Raw genomic sequence first — 12,973 nt, 5'->3', positions numbered from 1 at the left:
AGCTTCCCTGGTGGCTCAGTGGTGAAGACTCCGCTTGCCAACACAAGAGACATGGGTTCAATCCCTGGCCCGGGAAGATCCCACCTGCTGCAGAGCAATCAAGCCCTTCAGCTGCAACCACTGAAGCCTGCACGTCTAGAGCCTGTGTTTAGCAACAAGAGAAGCCACCACAATGAGACGCCCTGTGTACCACAACTAGAGAATCATCCCTACCCACCCAAATTAGAGAAAATCCTTCACAGCAATGAGGGCCCAGCACAGCCAAAACATAAAACTTAAAATTATTTTAAAAAATTGACATGAAAGATCTAGCTAAGCTCTGTGATGACCTAGAAAGAGAGATGGAGGGTGGGTGGGAGGAGGCACAAGAGGGAGAAGATAAATAAATATATATATATTAAAAACATCAATTCTTCGATGCTCAGCTTTCTTTACAGTCCAACTCTCACATCCATACATGACTACTGGGAAAACCATAGCTTTGACTAGATGGACTTTTGTTGGTAAAGTAATGTCTCTGCTTTTTAATATGCTGTCTTAGTTGGTCATCACTTTCCTTCCAAGGAGTAAGCATCTTTTAATTTCATGGCTGCAGTCACCATCTGCAGTGATTTTAGAGCCCAGAAAAATAAATAATTTGAGCACTAAGATAAAGTATTGGATTATAACCCAAAGTATAAAATTAATATTCCTGAGTCCATAAAGATAAAAATAAATTAATAAATGAGGGAAAAGAGACAAATCTCCCATGTACAAGAGTTCCAAATAATTTATGTAGGTATTAATACATAGAGGCTTCCTTCCGAAGAGTATAGTATGGAAGAGGGGGTGGACAAAGAGTAACTTCATAGCGGACAAATTTCCCCACTTTACTTCATCCAGGTGATCAAAGGCAACGTCAACATTCATGTCTTGTTGCTTGTTTGTCCTCTTAATACAATGTGATGAAAATGGCCCTGTATCTGTGATCTCCTTTCCCAAGCTCATAACCCCAGTCAGAACATAAGAAAAACATCAGACAAATTTCACCAGAGGGGCATCCTAAAATACAGTTGACTGTGCGTGTGTGCAATATACTTGTGTGCTCAGTCGTGTTCCACTCTCTGTGACCCCATGGACTGTAGCGACCCAGTCCCCTGTGTCCAGGGGATTTTCCAGGCAAGAATACTGGAGTGGGTTGCCATTTCCTTCTCCAAGGGAGACTTGGGTTCCATCCCTGAGTCGGGAGGATCCCCTAGAGAAGGGCATGGCAACCCACTGCAATATTCTTGTCTGGAGAATCCAGTGGACAAAGGAGCCTGGTGGGCTACAGTCCATGGGGTTGCAAAGAGTTGGACATGACGGAGCTACTAACACAGACTTTGTACAGCAGATACCAATACAACACTGTAAAGTAGTTATCCTCCAATTAAGCAAAAAAGCTCTAGCTAATTCCCAGGGGTTCACCACCCAACATCACTATCTTTTAAGAGTGCCAAAGTCAACACAGGTAGTGTCAGTGGTATAACTGTCAAGTGTTTTCTCTTCCTGGATTAGAAGCTGAGCCTTGTAGGGCTCTCAGGGAATTATTAGGTACCTTACAGTTTTATTATGTGTCTACCATTTTATTGCACCTTAATCTATTTTATAGGGACCAGGCAGGGTCAACATGAGGGTGGCAATCTGGTGGAGTGCTTAAATTTCAAACAAGGGTGGGGAAAGTCTTTTCCTCCCTAGTTTTCCACGGTTTTACAGATAAATAACTCTAGACCCAGATGACCTTTGTAAGTGGGACAAAGTGTGGCAGGTATGTTGGGTTCAAAAGGCTGCAGAGGTGGGGCGGGTCACAGTGGTGAAGGCAGTGGGCGATAGAGGTGCGCATGTGCAATAGGAAGTGGGAACCCTGGACCTGAGAGCGTGGGGGGGGGGGAGTCGGGGGACGGGAGAGGGCGGTGGGGACGGGGGACAGGGAGTGGCAAGGGGCAGCTTTGGGATCCTCAGCTTCAGCACACGAGTTCCTCGTAGGAACGCAGGCCCACAGTTGGCCTATATTCTGGTTGATCAAGAGAAACCACCGATCTGGGTTTTCAGGTGGCATTCTTGGATTTTAGCCTTTGCTTAAATTTTTAAGAAATACACTGTATGGGCCAAGCAAAACACATATTCAGATAGTGTCCTCTTATTTGATACACACAGGTCCTCCATTTGTGTTTGTCTATTCCACTCAGTTCAGTTCAGTCGCTCAGTCGTGTCCGACTCTTTGCGACCCCATGAACTGCAGGCACGCCAGGCCTCTGTCCATCACCAACTCCCAGAGTCTACCCAAACCCATGTCCATGGAGTCGGTGATGCCATCCAACCATCTCATCCTGTGTCATCCCCTTCTCCTCCTGCCCTCAATCTTTCCCAGCATCAGGGTCTTCTCAAATGAGTCAGCTCTTCCCATTATGTGGCCAAAGTATCGGAGTTTCAGCTTCAACATCAGTCCTTCCAATGAAGAGAAGTGAAAGTCCACTATGAGAATGGGCCCTGGCACCTCTGAAGAGGCCCACCCCCTGAGAAACTCTGTTTTAAGCTGCTGTTGTTCAAAGATATTGACAAAGGGGAGACTTCGAGGAGCTTTAGGGAAGGAGAGTCTAGGAGAGATGAGACCGCTGGCAGAAAGCACAGTACTTGGCCAATTCATTATTGTGGTTAGAATGTCTGTGATGATCTTCTGAGATAAGAACTCAAAATCCTTTGGTTCTAGGAACCAGAAGTAGCCAATGAAAGGAGTAGCATGGGTTTAAAACAAACAGAAACGCAGTTGCTATTTATTTAACACCTGGGTAGCAACTGCCATGTGGCAGGCTCTGTTGCAATTACTCTGGTATATAAAATCATTTAATCTTTCGGACAATCTTATGAGGCAGGTCCTAGTATCATCTCACTTTATAGATAAGGAAACTGAGGCACAGAGAGGTAAATTGACTGGCCAAAGTCACACAGCTTGAAAGTAGCAGAGCCAGGATTTGGACCCAGGGATCCTGGCTCCAAAATCCGGGCTCCAATCATGTTTTTCTTTGCTGCATTTTCATGGGGAGAATTTTATCTAGTAGTGAAAAATGATGACTTTTGGTTTTGCAGACTGTGGAAATAGCTAAAACTGGTTTCAGTTCAGTCACTCAGTCGTGTCCGACTCTTTGTGACCCCATGAATCGCAGCACGCCAGTCCTCCCTGTCCGTCACCAACTCCCGGAGTTCACCCAAACCCATGTCCATCGAGTTAGTGATGCCATCCAACCATCTCATCCTCTGTTGTCCCCTTCTCCTCCTGCCTTCAATCTTTCCCAGCATCGGGGGCTTTTCACATGGGTCAGCTCTTCACATCAGGTGGCCAAAGTATTGGCGTTTCAGCTTCAACATCAGTCCCTCCAATGAACACCCAGGACTGATCTCCTTTAGAATGGACTGGTTGGGTCTCCTTGCAGTCCAAGGGACTTTCAAGAGTCTTCTCTAGCACCACAATTTAAAAGCATCAATTCTTCGGCGCTCAGCTTCCTTTATAGTCCAACTCTCACATCCATACATGACCACTGGAAAAACCATAAGCCTTGACTAGACGGACCTTTGTTGGTAAAGTAATGTCTCTGCTTTTTAATATGCTGTCTTAGTTGGTCATCACTTTCCTTCCAAGGAGTAAGTGTCTTTTAATTTCATGGCTGCAGTCACCATCTGCAGTGATTTTAGAGCCCAGAAAAATAAAGTCAGCCACTGTTTCCCCATCTATTTGCCATGAAGTGATGGGACCGGATGCCATGATCTTAGTTTTCTGAATGTTGAACTTTAAGCCAAGTTTTTCATTCTCCTCTTTCACTTTCATCAAGAGGCTCTTTAGTTCTTCTTTGCTTTTTGCCATAAGGGTGGTGTCATCTGTATATCTATAATACTAATTTAAAAATTAGTTGTCAAATCACATGTGTACTATAATTATAGTTATTAAAGAACAGTGTATAGGAAAAAAAGACTAGAAGAAAAAGCAAGAAAGTTATAAAACTTATGCTAGATTGGTGGTGTTATGGGTAACTTCTTTTGTTTATCCTGATGTTGCTCTTAAAGTTTTATTACTTATATGATGTTTTAATACTGTCTAGAAAAAATTGGTAGCTCAGGGGTAAAGAATCTACCTGCCAATGCAGATGTGGGTTTGACTCCTGAGAGGAGATACCCTGCAGAAGGAAATGGTAACCCACTTCTGTATTCTTGCCGTGGACAAAGGAGCCCGGCAGGAGCCTCCCAGTCCACGGGGTTGCAAAGAGCCGGACACAACTGAGTGACTAAACAATAACAACAACAACAAAGAAATCATTTACAGTGTTGCAAATTCTTCCTTCTTCATCCTTTTCTGAATGCAGCTTCCGAGGAACCAGCTTGTGTCCAAGAGCACATGCTGTTAGTCTTGACAGGCGTGTTTCATTCAGGGGACCTAGCCTTAAAGAACTCCAGAACTTGAGTTATTCACAACTTGCCGACGACTTGACCCAACAAATGATGAGCTATGTTTCTATTCACCAGCTCCATACGGCAATAGCATAAATCCACTTACAGTTAGCCCACCAGCTCAGAAACTATCATTCTTAACTCTTCTGAGTTAAAGTGATTCACATTTCCGTTTTTCACACAAATTGAGAGACTTTATTAATATTTTAGAATAAATCATAATTTCACGTTCACTCCAGTTTTGCAAAAATGAGACTCTAGTACTTGTTGCTTGCTCCAAGCTGATGATTTTCCAGGCCACTAGAGACAGAATGATCTCAAAGGGCATAGCTTAAAACCACCCCCAGCAATTCCTACACCCTCTCTTGGGGTAGGCATCCAACTCCACAGGTGTTTGTTAGGACTTAGAGGCTAGGAACCCTCGATACTAGTGACATAAGACTCTCTGCGTTTTTAAGGCATTAAGGCCAGTGGCCTCTTAAATGCCCATTTAGCCAACACATGCTTTTTTGTGTGTAATTTTTTGGCTGTGCTGTGTAGCATGTCGGATCTTAGTTCCGCCACCAGGGATTGAAGTCTCTCTCCCTGGATTGGAAGTGGACAGTCTTAACCACTGGACTGCTGGAGAAGTCCCCAACACACGCCTTTTATTGATCAGCTACTATATGCTAGGCCCTGTGCTCTGGAAGAATAGAATATTTTATATTCCAGATGTTTATTTATCAACCCCTGCCTGGGTTTCAACCTACCTCTGCCATGTCCAGCTAAATGACTTAACCCTTCTGTGTTTCAGTTTCCTCCTCCGTAGAGTGATGATAGTAAAATGACTTATCTCCCAGGGTGGGTGGAGTTAATATGTGTGAAGCTGGATGGGTCTTGGTAAGCATTCGAGTCACACTAGGTTTGATAATTTTCAGAGGCTGGTGGTTTAGTTGCTCGGTTGGCTGCAACTCTTTATGACCCCATGGACTGTAGCCCACCAGGCTCCTCTGTCATGGGATTTTCCAGGCAAGAATACTGGAGCAGGTTGCCATTTCCTTCTCCAGGGGATCATCCTGACCCAGGGATTGAACCTGAGTCTCCTGCATTGCAGGCGAATTCTTTACCAACTGAGCTACTGATGGGTAGGTTATGAAACATTTTGCCTTTCCACAAAGTGCTAGTTGCTCAGTTGTGTCTGACTCTTTGTGTCTAAGCTCATGGACTGTAACTTACCAGGTTCCTCTGTCCATGGAATTCTTCAGGCAAGAATACTGGAGTGGGTTGCCATTCCCTTCTCCAGGGGATCTTCCTAACCCAGGGATTAAACCTGGGTCTCCTGTATTGCAGGCAGATTATTTATCAGGGAGCCACGAGGGAAAGTAGCTTTCACAAAGGCCCCTGCCTTGTCTTTGGGTTTCTGGAGTGCACAAGGGTTACTCTATCTTGACAGGGAGTGGCTCTCCAGCCACCTACATTCTCAAGGCCCTCTAGCCCCTGCCTGGCCCTAAGACACCAGGGTTAGCATAGCCTGATCGTTCACACAGCAGATCAGAAATGATGTCTGGGTTAGAGCCACAATACTGGTAACAGTCACGTATGATATGCTGGGCTTTGTGCAGAACATTCTCTGTCTTGTTGACTTCCAAGATCAGCCTAGGAGGGAGGAACCGTTATAACCCCACTTCCCAGATGAATAAGTGGAGGCTCTGTACTACTTTATGTAATGTTACCCAAGGCTCAGACATGGCAGAGGCAGAATCAAGCAGGCAGAGTCTTAACCAAGATGTTTAGCTATCAGTAGAGGTGAACTTCCTATCTACCAAGATCATGCATGTAAACACCTGAAATTCAGGAAGAATGTCATGTACCTAGTATTATTTTTTTAAAAGATCTATTATAGTAATTCCAGGCATTGTTAAGCACATCACAAATCATAACTGATGTAGGCACCGTTATCAAGTCCATTTTAGAGATGAGGAAGCTGAGGCACAGAGAGGTTAAACAACTCAAGCAGGGTTGCAGAGGTGGGGGGCCAAGTTCACAACCAAGCCCAATTTACCTTGATTCGTGGACCTAACATTCTAGGTTCCTAGGCAGTATTACTCTTGCCTGGAAAATCTCATGGATGGAGGAGCCTGGTGGGCTGCAGTCCATGGGGTCGCTAAGAGTCGGGCACGACTAGGCGACTTTACTTTCACTTTTCACTTTCATGCATTGGAGAAGGAAATGGCAACCCACTCCAGTATTCTTGCCTGGAGAATCCCAGGGACAGAGGAGCCTAGTGGGCTGCCGCCTATGGGGTCACACAGAGTTGGACACGACTGAAGTGACTTAGCAGCAGCAGCAGGCAGTATTATTCTTTATACCATTGGACTTTACTTTCACCACCAGTTCAGTTCAGTTCAGTCACTCAGTCATGTCTGAGTCTTTGTGATCCCATGGACTGCAGCACACCAGGCCTCCCTGCCAACTCCCAGAGTTTGCTCAAACTCATGTCCATTGAGTGGGTGATGCCATCCAACCATCTCATCCTCTGTCATCTCCTTCTCCTCCTTCCTTCAATCTTTCTCAGCATCAGGGTCTTTTCCAATGACTCAGTTCTTTGCATCACGTGGCCAAAGTATTGGCGTTTCAGCTTCAGCATCAGTCCTTCCAATGAATATTCAGGACTGATTTGCTTAAGGATTGACTGGTTGGATCTCCTTGCAGTCAAGGGACTCTCAAGAGTCTTCTCCAACACCACAGTTCAAAAGCGTCAATTCTCTGGTGCTCATCTTTCTTTATAATCCAGCTCTCACACCCATACATGATGACTGGAAAAACCATAGCTTTGACTACACGGACCTTTGTCAGCAAAGTAATGTTTCTGCTTTTCAATGTGCTATCTAGGGTTGGTGTAACTTTTCTTCCAAGGACCAAGTGTCTTTTGATTTCAAGGTTGCAGTCACCATCTGCAGTGATTTTGGAGCTCCCCCAAATAAACTCTCTCATTGTTTCTATTGTTTCCCCATCTATTTACCATGAAGTGATGGGACTGGATGCCATGACCATAGTTTTCTGAAAGTTGAGTTTTGAGTCCACTTTTTCACTCTCCTCTTTCACTTTCATCAAGAGGCTCTTTAGTTCACCACCAGATACACCACAACTGAGCATCATTTCCGCTTTGGCCCAGCCTCTTCATTCCTTCTGGGGCTATTAGTACTGGCCCTCCACTCTTCCCCAGTAGCGTATCAGACACCTTGGGTGTGCTTATCTTCCAGTGTCTTATCTGTTTGCCTTTTCATACTGTTCATGGGGTTCTTGCAGTCAGAGTACTAGGGTGGTTTGCCATTTCCTCCTCCAGCGGACCACGTTTTGTCAGAACTCTTCATTATGACCCGTCCAACTTGGGTGGCCTTGCATGGCGTGGCCATAGCTTCACTGAGTTATGCAAGCCTCTTCACCATAACAAGACTGTGATCCATGAAGGGGTTTTAAAAATTAACTAATTAACCTTGGCTGCATCAGGTCTTAGTTGAGGCATGTGGGAGGTTCACTGTGTCATAGAGGATCTTTAGCTGCAGTGCACAGATTCTCTAGTTGTGGCCCAAGGGCTTTGTGGTCCTGCAATATGTGGGATCTTAGTTCCCTGAGCAGGGATTGAACCTGCAACCCTTGCATTGCAAGATGTATTCTTAACCACTGGATCACTAGGGAAGTCCCTCCGGGGAGGTGTTGTTAGCTTTAAAGTCAGATATCTTTTCTAATCACTTGCATATTGATCCTTGAGTTGATTGTCAGTGTGCTCTCTGATTTCCTGAACTTTCTGATTTTTAGGGGCATGCCTGACTGTAGCCCCCAGATGCTGACAAGGCAGTTCTTTCAGGGTTTACAGGACAGACCACCTGGCACAGCCAATGTGAATATGATCTCTTATCTTTAGAGCTGTAGAGACTTAGTAATTGTTACACATTTATTCTGGTATGGCTCAAAGGGTGAGTTTATGTCCACGATGTCTTCATCTTAAAATTTCAGATATCTCTATTTTGTACTTGTGGGTATAAACCAAATTTCTACAGCCCATAATACACTCCAAGTGGGTGGGGTAGACTCACATCTCAAATTCTGAGATTTTGCCCCCATCCCCACGCTCTGCTGATGCCCAGCCCTGCGTTGCAGGAAGTGGGGGCCCCACCGCCTAACGTCAGGGGCTGGAAGTGAACCGTTGTTGGGGCACAGGGTGTGGACGAAGACCACAGTTGGGAGAGCGTGTCTCAGCTGAGCACTTTGGATTAGTCTCCTTAATTTCCAACATGGAAGAAACTTACATCAATACTCTGAATCCTGAAAAGCTGTTATGATGCCCTTATGATAAAAACCACCAGATCAGAGCCTGCAGGTTTCCTTATCAGTTTATCAAGTGCAGAAAGAATCATCTTGATGTCGCAAACTGACGACTTGTCCCTTCAATGCTCGCTGTCAGGTTCCTTGGGCTGAAATCAGTCATCACATCTCAAGCTGTGATGACAACAGCTGTATTGAGCAGGGTGTAGTCAACCAAAGCAGGAACCTTGGGCAAGAGACTGGCTGAGAGCACAAGGCAGTGCCCTCCTTGCCTAAGACTGGGATAAAGGTTTGTGGGGACAGACCAGCACCCCGTTTGTCTGGGGCACGGCCAACTTCTGTGGCATTGCAAGCAACATTGGAGAAGGCAATGGCACCCCACTCCAGTACTCTTGCCTGGAAAATCCCATGGATGGAGTCTGGTAGGCTGCAATCCATGGGGTCTCTAAGAGTCGAACACAACTGAGTGACTTCACTTTCACTTTTCACTTTCATGCATTGGAGAAGGAAATGGCAACCCACTCCAGTGTTCTTGCCTGGAGAATCCCGGGGACGGCGGAGCCTGGTGGGCTACCGTCTATGGGGTCGCACAGAGTCCAACATGACTGAAGTGACTTAGCAGTAGCAGCAGCAGCAGCAGCAGCAAGCAACATAGGAACAGAAGAGTAACCTGGCTTCAGGCATGCACGTTCCCAAGTCTCTGCCATATGTTCTGCCATGGAAAAACAATGGAACAATAGTAACAATATTCACAGTAACAATAGTTAATCAATTGTCAGACCCTGGAAGACTCTTGCTTCTTTCTGCTACAGTAGGTTCTTCACTTTTTTCTCCTAAGCTAATTATAGAAGGATAAACTGTGACTTTCACACTGACAAGTACTTCTCCCTGCCACTCTGAGTCCTTACTCATTTGATGCAAGAAAGAAGCCTCGTGCTCAGAAGAACTGTTTCAAATAAACCATCATTGTAGATAGCTTGATAATTTGGTTAAGTGCCTGCATCCCAAGATCAGAATTCATATCCCGTTCCACATTAATGAAACAGAATTATCTAAATTTACCTTAAGTTCAGTTCATTTCAGTCACTCAGTCGTGTCTGACTCTTTGCGACCCCATGGACTGCAGCATGCCAGGCCTCCCTGTCCATCACCAACTTCCAGAGCTTGCTCACACTCACGTCCATTGAGTTGGTGATGCCTTCCAACTGTCTTATCCTCTGTCATCCCCTTCTCCTCCTGCCTTCAGTCTTTCCCAGCATCAGGGTCTTTTCCAGTTCTTCACATCAGATGGCCAAAGTATTGGAGTTTCAGCATCAGTCCTTCCAATGAATATTCAGGACTTAATTCCTTTAGGATAGACTGCTTGGATCTCCTTGCAGTCCAAGGGACTCTCAAGAATCTTCTCCAACACCACAATTCAAAAGCATCAATTCTTCAGGGCTCAGCTTTCTTTATAGTCCACCTTTCACACCCATACAAGACTAGTGGAAAAACCATAGCTTTGACTAGATGGACTTTTGTTGGCAAAGTAATGTCTCTGCTTTTTAATGTGCTGTCTAACTTGGTCATAGCTTTTCCTCCAAGGAGCAAACATCTTTTAATTTCATGGCTGCAGTCATCATCTGCAGCGATTTTGGAGCCCCCCAAAATAAAGTCTCTCACTATTTCCATTGTTTCCCCATCTAGTTGCCATGAAGTGATGGGACCAGATGTCATGAACTTAGTTTTTTGAATGTTGAGTTTTAAGCCAACTTTTTCACTCCTTTTTCACTTTCATCAAGAGGTTCTTTAGTTCTTGTTCACTTTCTGCCATAAGGGTGGTATCATCTGCATATCTGAGGTTATTGATATTTATCTGGGCAATCTTGATTCCAGCTTGTGCTTCATCCAGCCCAGTGTTTCTCATGATGTATGTATTCTATGCATGTAAATTAAATAAGCAGGGTGACAATGTACAGCCTTGATGTACTCCTTTCCCTATTTGGAACCAATCCATTGTTCCATGTCCAGTTCTAACTGTTGCTTCTTGACCTGCATACAGATTTCTCAGGAGGCAGGTCAGATGGTCTGGTATTCCCATCTTTTAAAGAATTTTCCACAGTTTGTTGTGATCCACACAAAGACTTTGGTGTAGTCAATAAAGCAGAAGTAGATGGTTTTCTGGAACTCTCTTGCTTTTTCTATGATCCAACAGATGTTGGAAATTTGATCTTTGGTTCCTCTGCCTTTTCAAAATCCAGCTTGAACATCTGGAAGTTCACAGTTCACGTATTGCTGAAGCCTGGCTTGGAGAATTTTGAGCAAGCATTACTTTACTAGCATGTGAGATGAGTGCAATTGTGCGGTAGTTTGAGCATTCTTTGGCATTGCCTTTCTTTGGGATTGGAATGAAAACTGACCTTTTCCAGTCCTGTGGCTACTGCTGAGTTTTCCAAATTTGCTGGCATGTTGAGTGCAATGCTTTCACAGCATCATCTTTCAGGATTTGAAAGAGCTCAACTGGAATTCCATCACCTCCACTAGCTTTGTTTGTAGTGATGCTGCACTACAAAGTAAGGCCCACTTAACTTCACATTCCAGGATGTCTGGCTCTAGGTGAGTGATCACACCATTGTGATTACCTGGGTAGTGAAGATCTTTTTTGTATAGTTCTGTATATTCTTGCCACCTCTTCTTAATATCTTCTGCTTATGTTAGGTCCATACCATTTCTGTCCTTTATTGTGCCCATCTTTGCATGAAGTGTCCCCTTGGCATCTCTAATTTTTCTGAAAAAATCTCTAGTCTTTCCCATTCTATTATTTTTCTCTATTTCTTTGCATTGATCACTGAGGAAAGCTTTCCTATCTCTCCTTGCTATTCTTTGGAACTCTGCATTCAAATGGGTATATCTTTCCTTTTCTTCTTTGCTTTTAGCTTCTCTTCTTTTCTCAGCTGTCTGTAAGGCCTCCACAGACAACCATTTTGTCTTTTTGCATTTCTTTTTCTTGGGGATAGTCTTGATCACTGCCTCCTGTACAATGTCATGACCCTCTGTCCATAGTTCTTCGGGCATTCTGTCTATCAGATCTAATCCCTTGAATCTATTTCTCACTTCCACTGTGTAATTGTAAGGGATGTGATTTAGATCATACCTGAATGGTCTAGTGGTTTTCCCTACTTTCTTCAATTTAAGTCTGAAGTTTGCAATAAGGAATTCATGATCTGATCCAGTCAGCTCCCGGTCTTATTTTTGCTGACTGTATAGAGCATCTCCATCTTTGGCTGCAAAGAATATAATCAATTTGATTTTGATTTTGACCATCTGGTGATGTCCATCTGTAGAGTCTTCTCTTGTGTTGTTGGAAGAGGGTGTTTGATATTACCAGTGGATTCTCTTGACAAAATTGTGTTAGCCTTTGACCTGCTTCGTTTTGTACTCCAAGGCCAAATTTGCCCATTACTCCAGGTGTTTCCTGACTTCCTACTTTTGCATTCCAGTACCCTATAATGAAAAGGACATCTTTTTTTGATGACTATAACTCAGATGACCATTATATCTATTACTGTGGGCAAGAACCCCTTAGAAGAAATGGAGTAGCCATTGTAGTCAACAGAAGAGTCCGAAATGCAGTACTTGGATGCAATCTCAAAAATGACAGAATGATCTCTGTTGGTTTCCAAGGCAAACCATTCAATATCATGGTAATCTAAGTCTATGCCCCAACCAGTAATGCTGAAGAAGCTGAAGTTCAACAGTTCTATCAAGACCTACAACACCTTCTAGAACTAATACCCAAAAAGTTACCTTAAAGGATCCAACTAAAGCAAGCAAGCAATTTGGATTGGAAAAAGTAACTGTGTATTTGTGTTCTCTGAAGCACACGGGCCAAATTCCTTCTAGCATTTACAGGAATGGACCGTTTCTGATTAGTGAAAAAAAAAAATTCTGAGATTAGACATATGTTTTGCATATGACCTTATCCTCTGGTTTCACAAAGCAATGCCCTTAGGGATTTCTATCTGGTTTCTGTTGCAGGCGTCTTCCCAGGGTTCAGTGGTTTGGGAGAAGGCCATGGCTAGGGGCAAGCTTTCAAGGAGGTGAGAAGGGCAGGTGGCTAGGAGTCTTCATCTTTCATAATTCATAAGGAATTGGACCCTGTAGGTAGCCCCTTCTATTGTCCTCGGTCCACTTTGAAGCAGGACCTGACATTTTGTTATAGCTTTAAAAA

General features: G+C 44.1%; 1 protein-coding gene and 1 pseudogene across 1 annotated transcript in view; both read left to right on the top strand.

The window, feature by feature from the left end:
* The window catches only part of HSD17B2 (hydroxysteroid 17-beta dehydrogenase 2), a 92,077-nt gene that overhangs the window by 50,667 nt on the left and 28,437 nt on the right, over positions 1–12,973 (top strand). The window lies entirely within an intron of this gene.
* LOC102279237 (gametocyte-specific factor 1-like) lies at positions 8,733–12,846 on the top strand (annotated as a pseudogene).

This window comes from Bos mutus, chromosome 18 (genome assembly GCF_027580195.1).
Source record: "Bos mutus isolate GX-2022 chromosome 18, NWIPB_WYAK_1.1, whole genome shotgun sequence".
NCBI classification, from domain to species: domain Eukaryota; kingdom Metazoa; phylum Chordata; class Mammalia; order Artiodactyla; family Bovidae; genus Bos; species Bos mutus.
The sequence above is the reverse complement of the archived record's forward strand: the minus strand, read 5'-3'. Positions and strand labels throughout refer to the sequence as shown.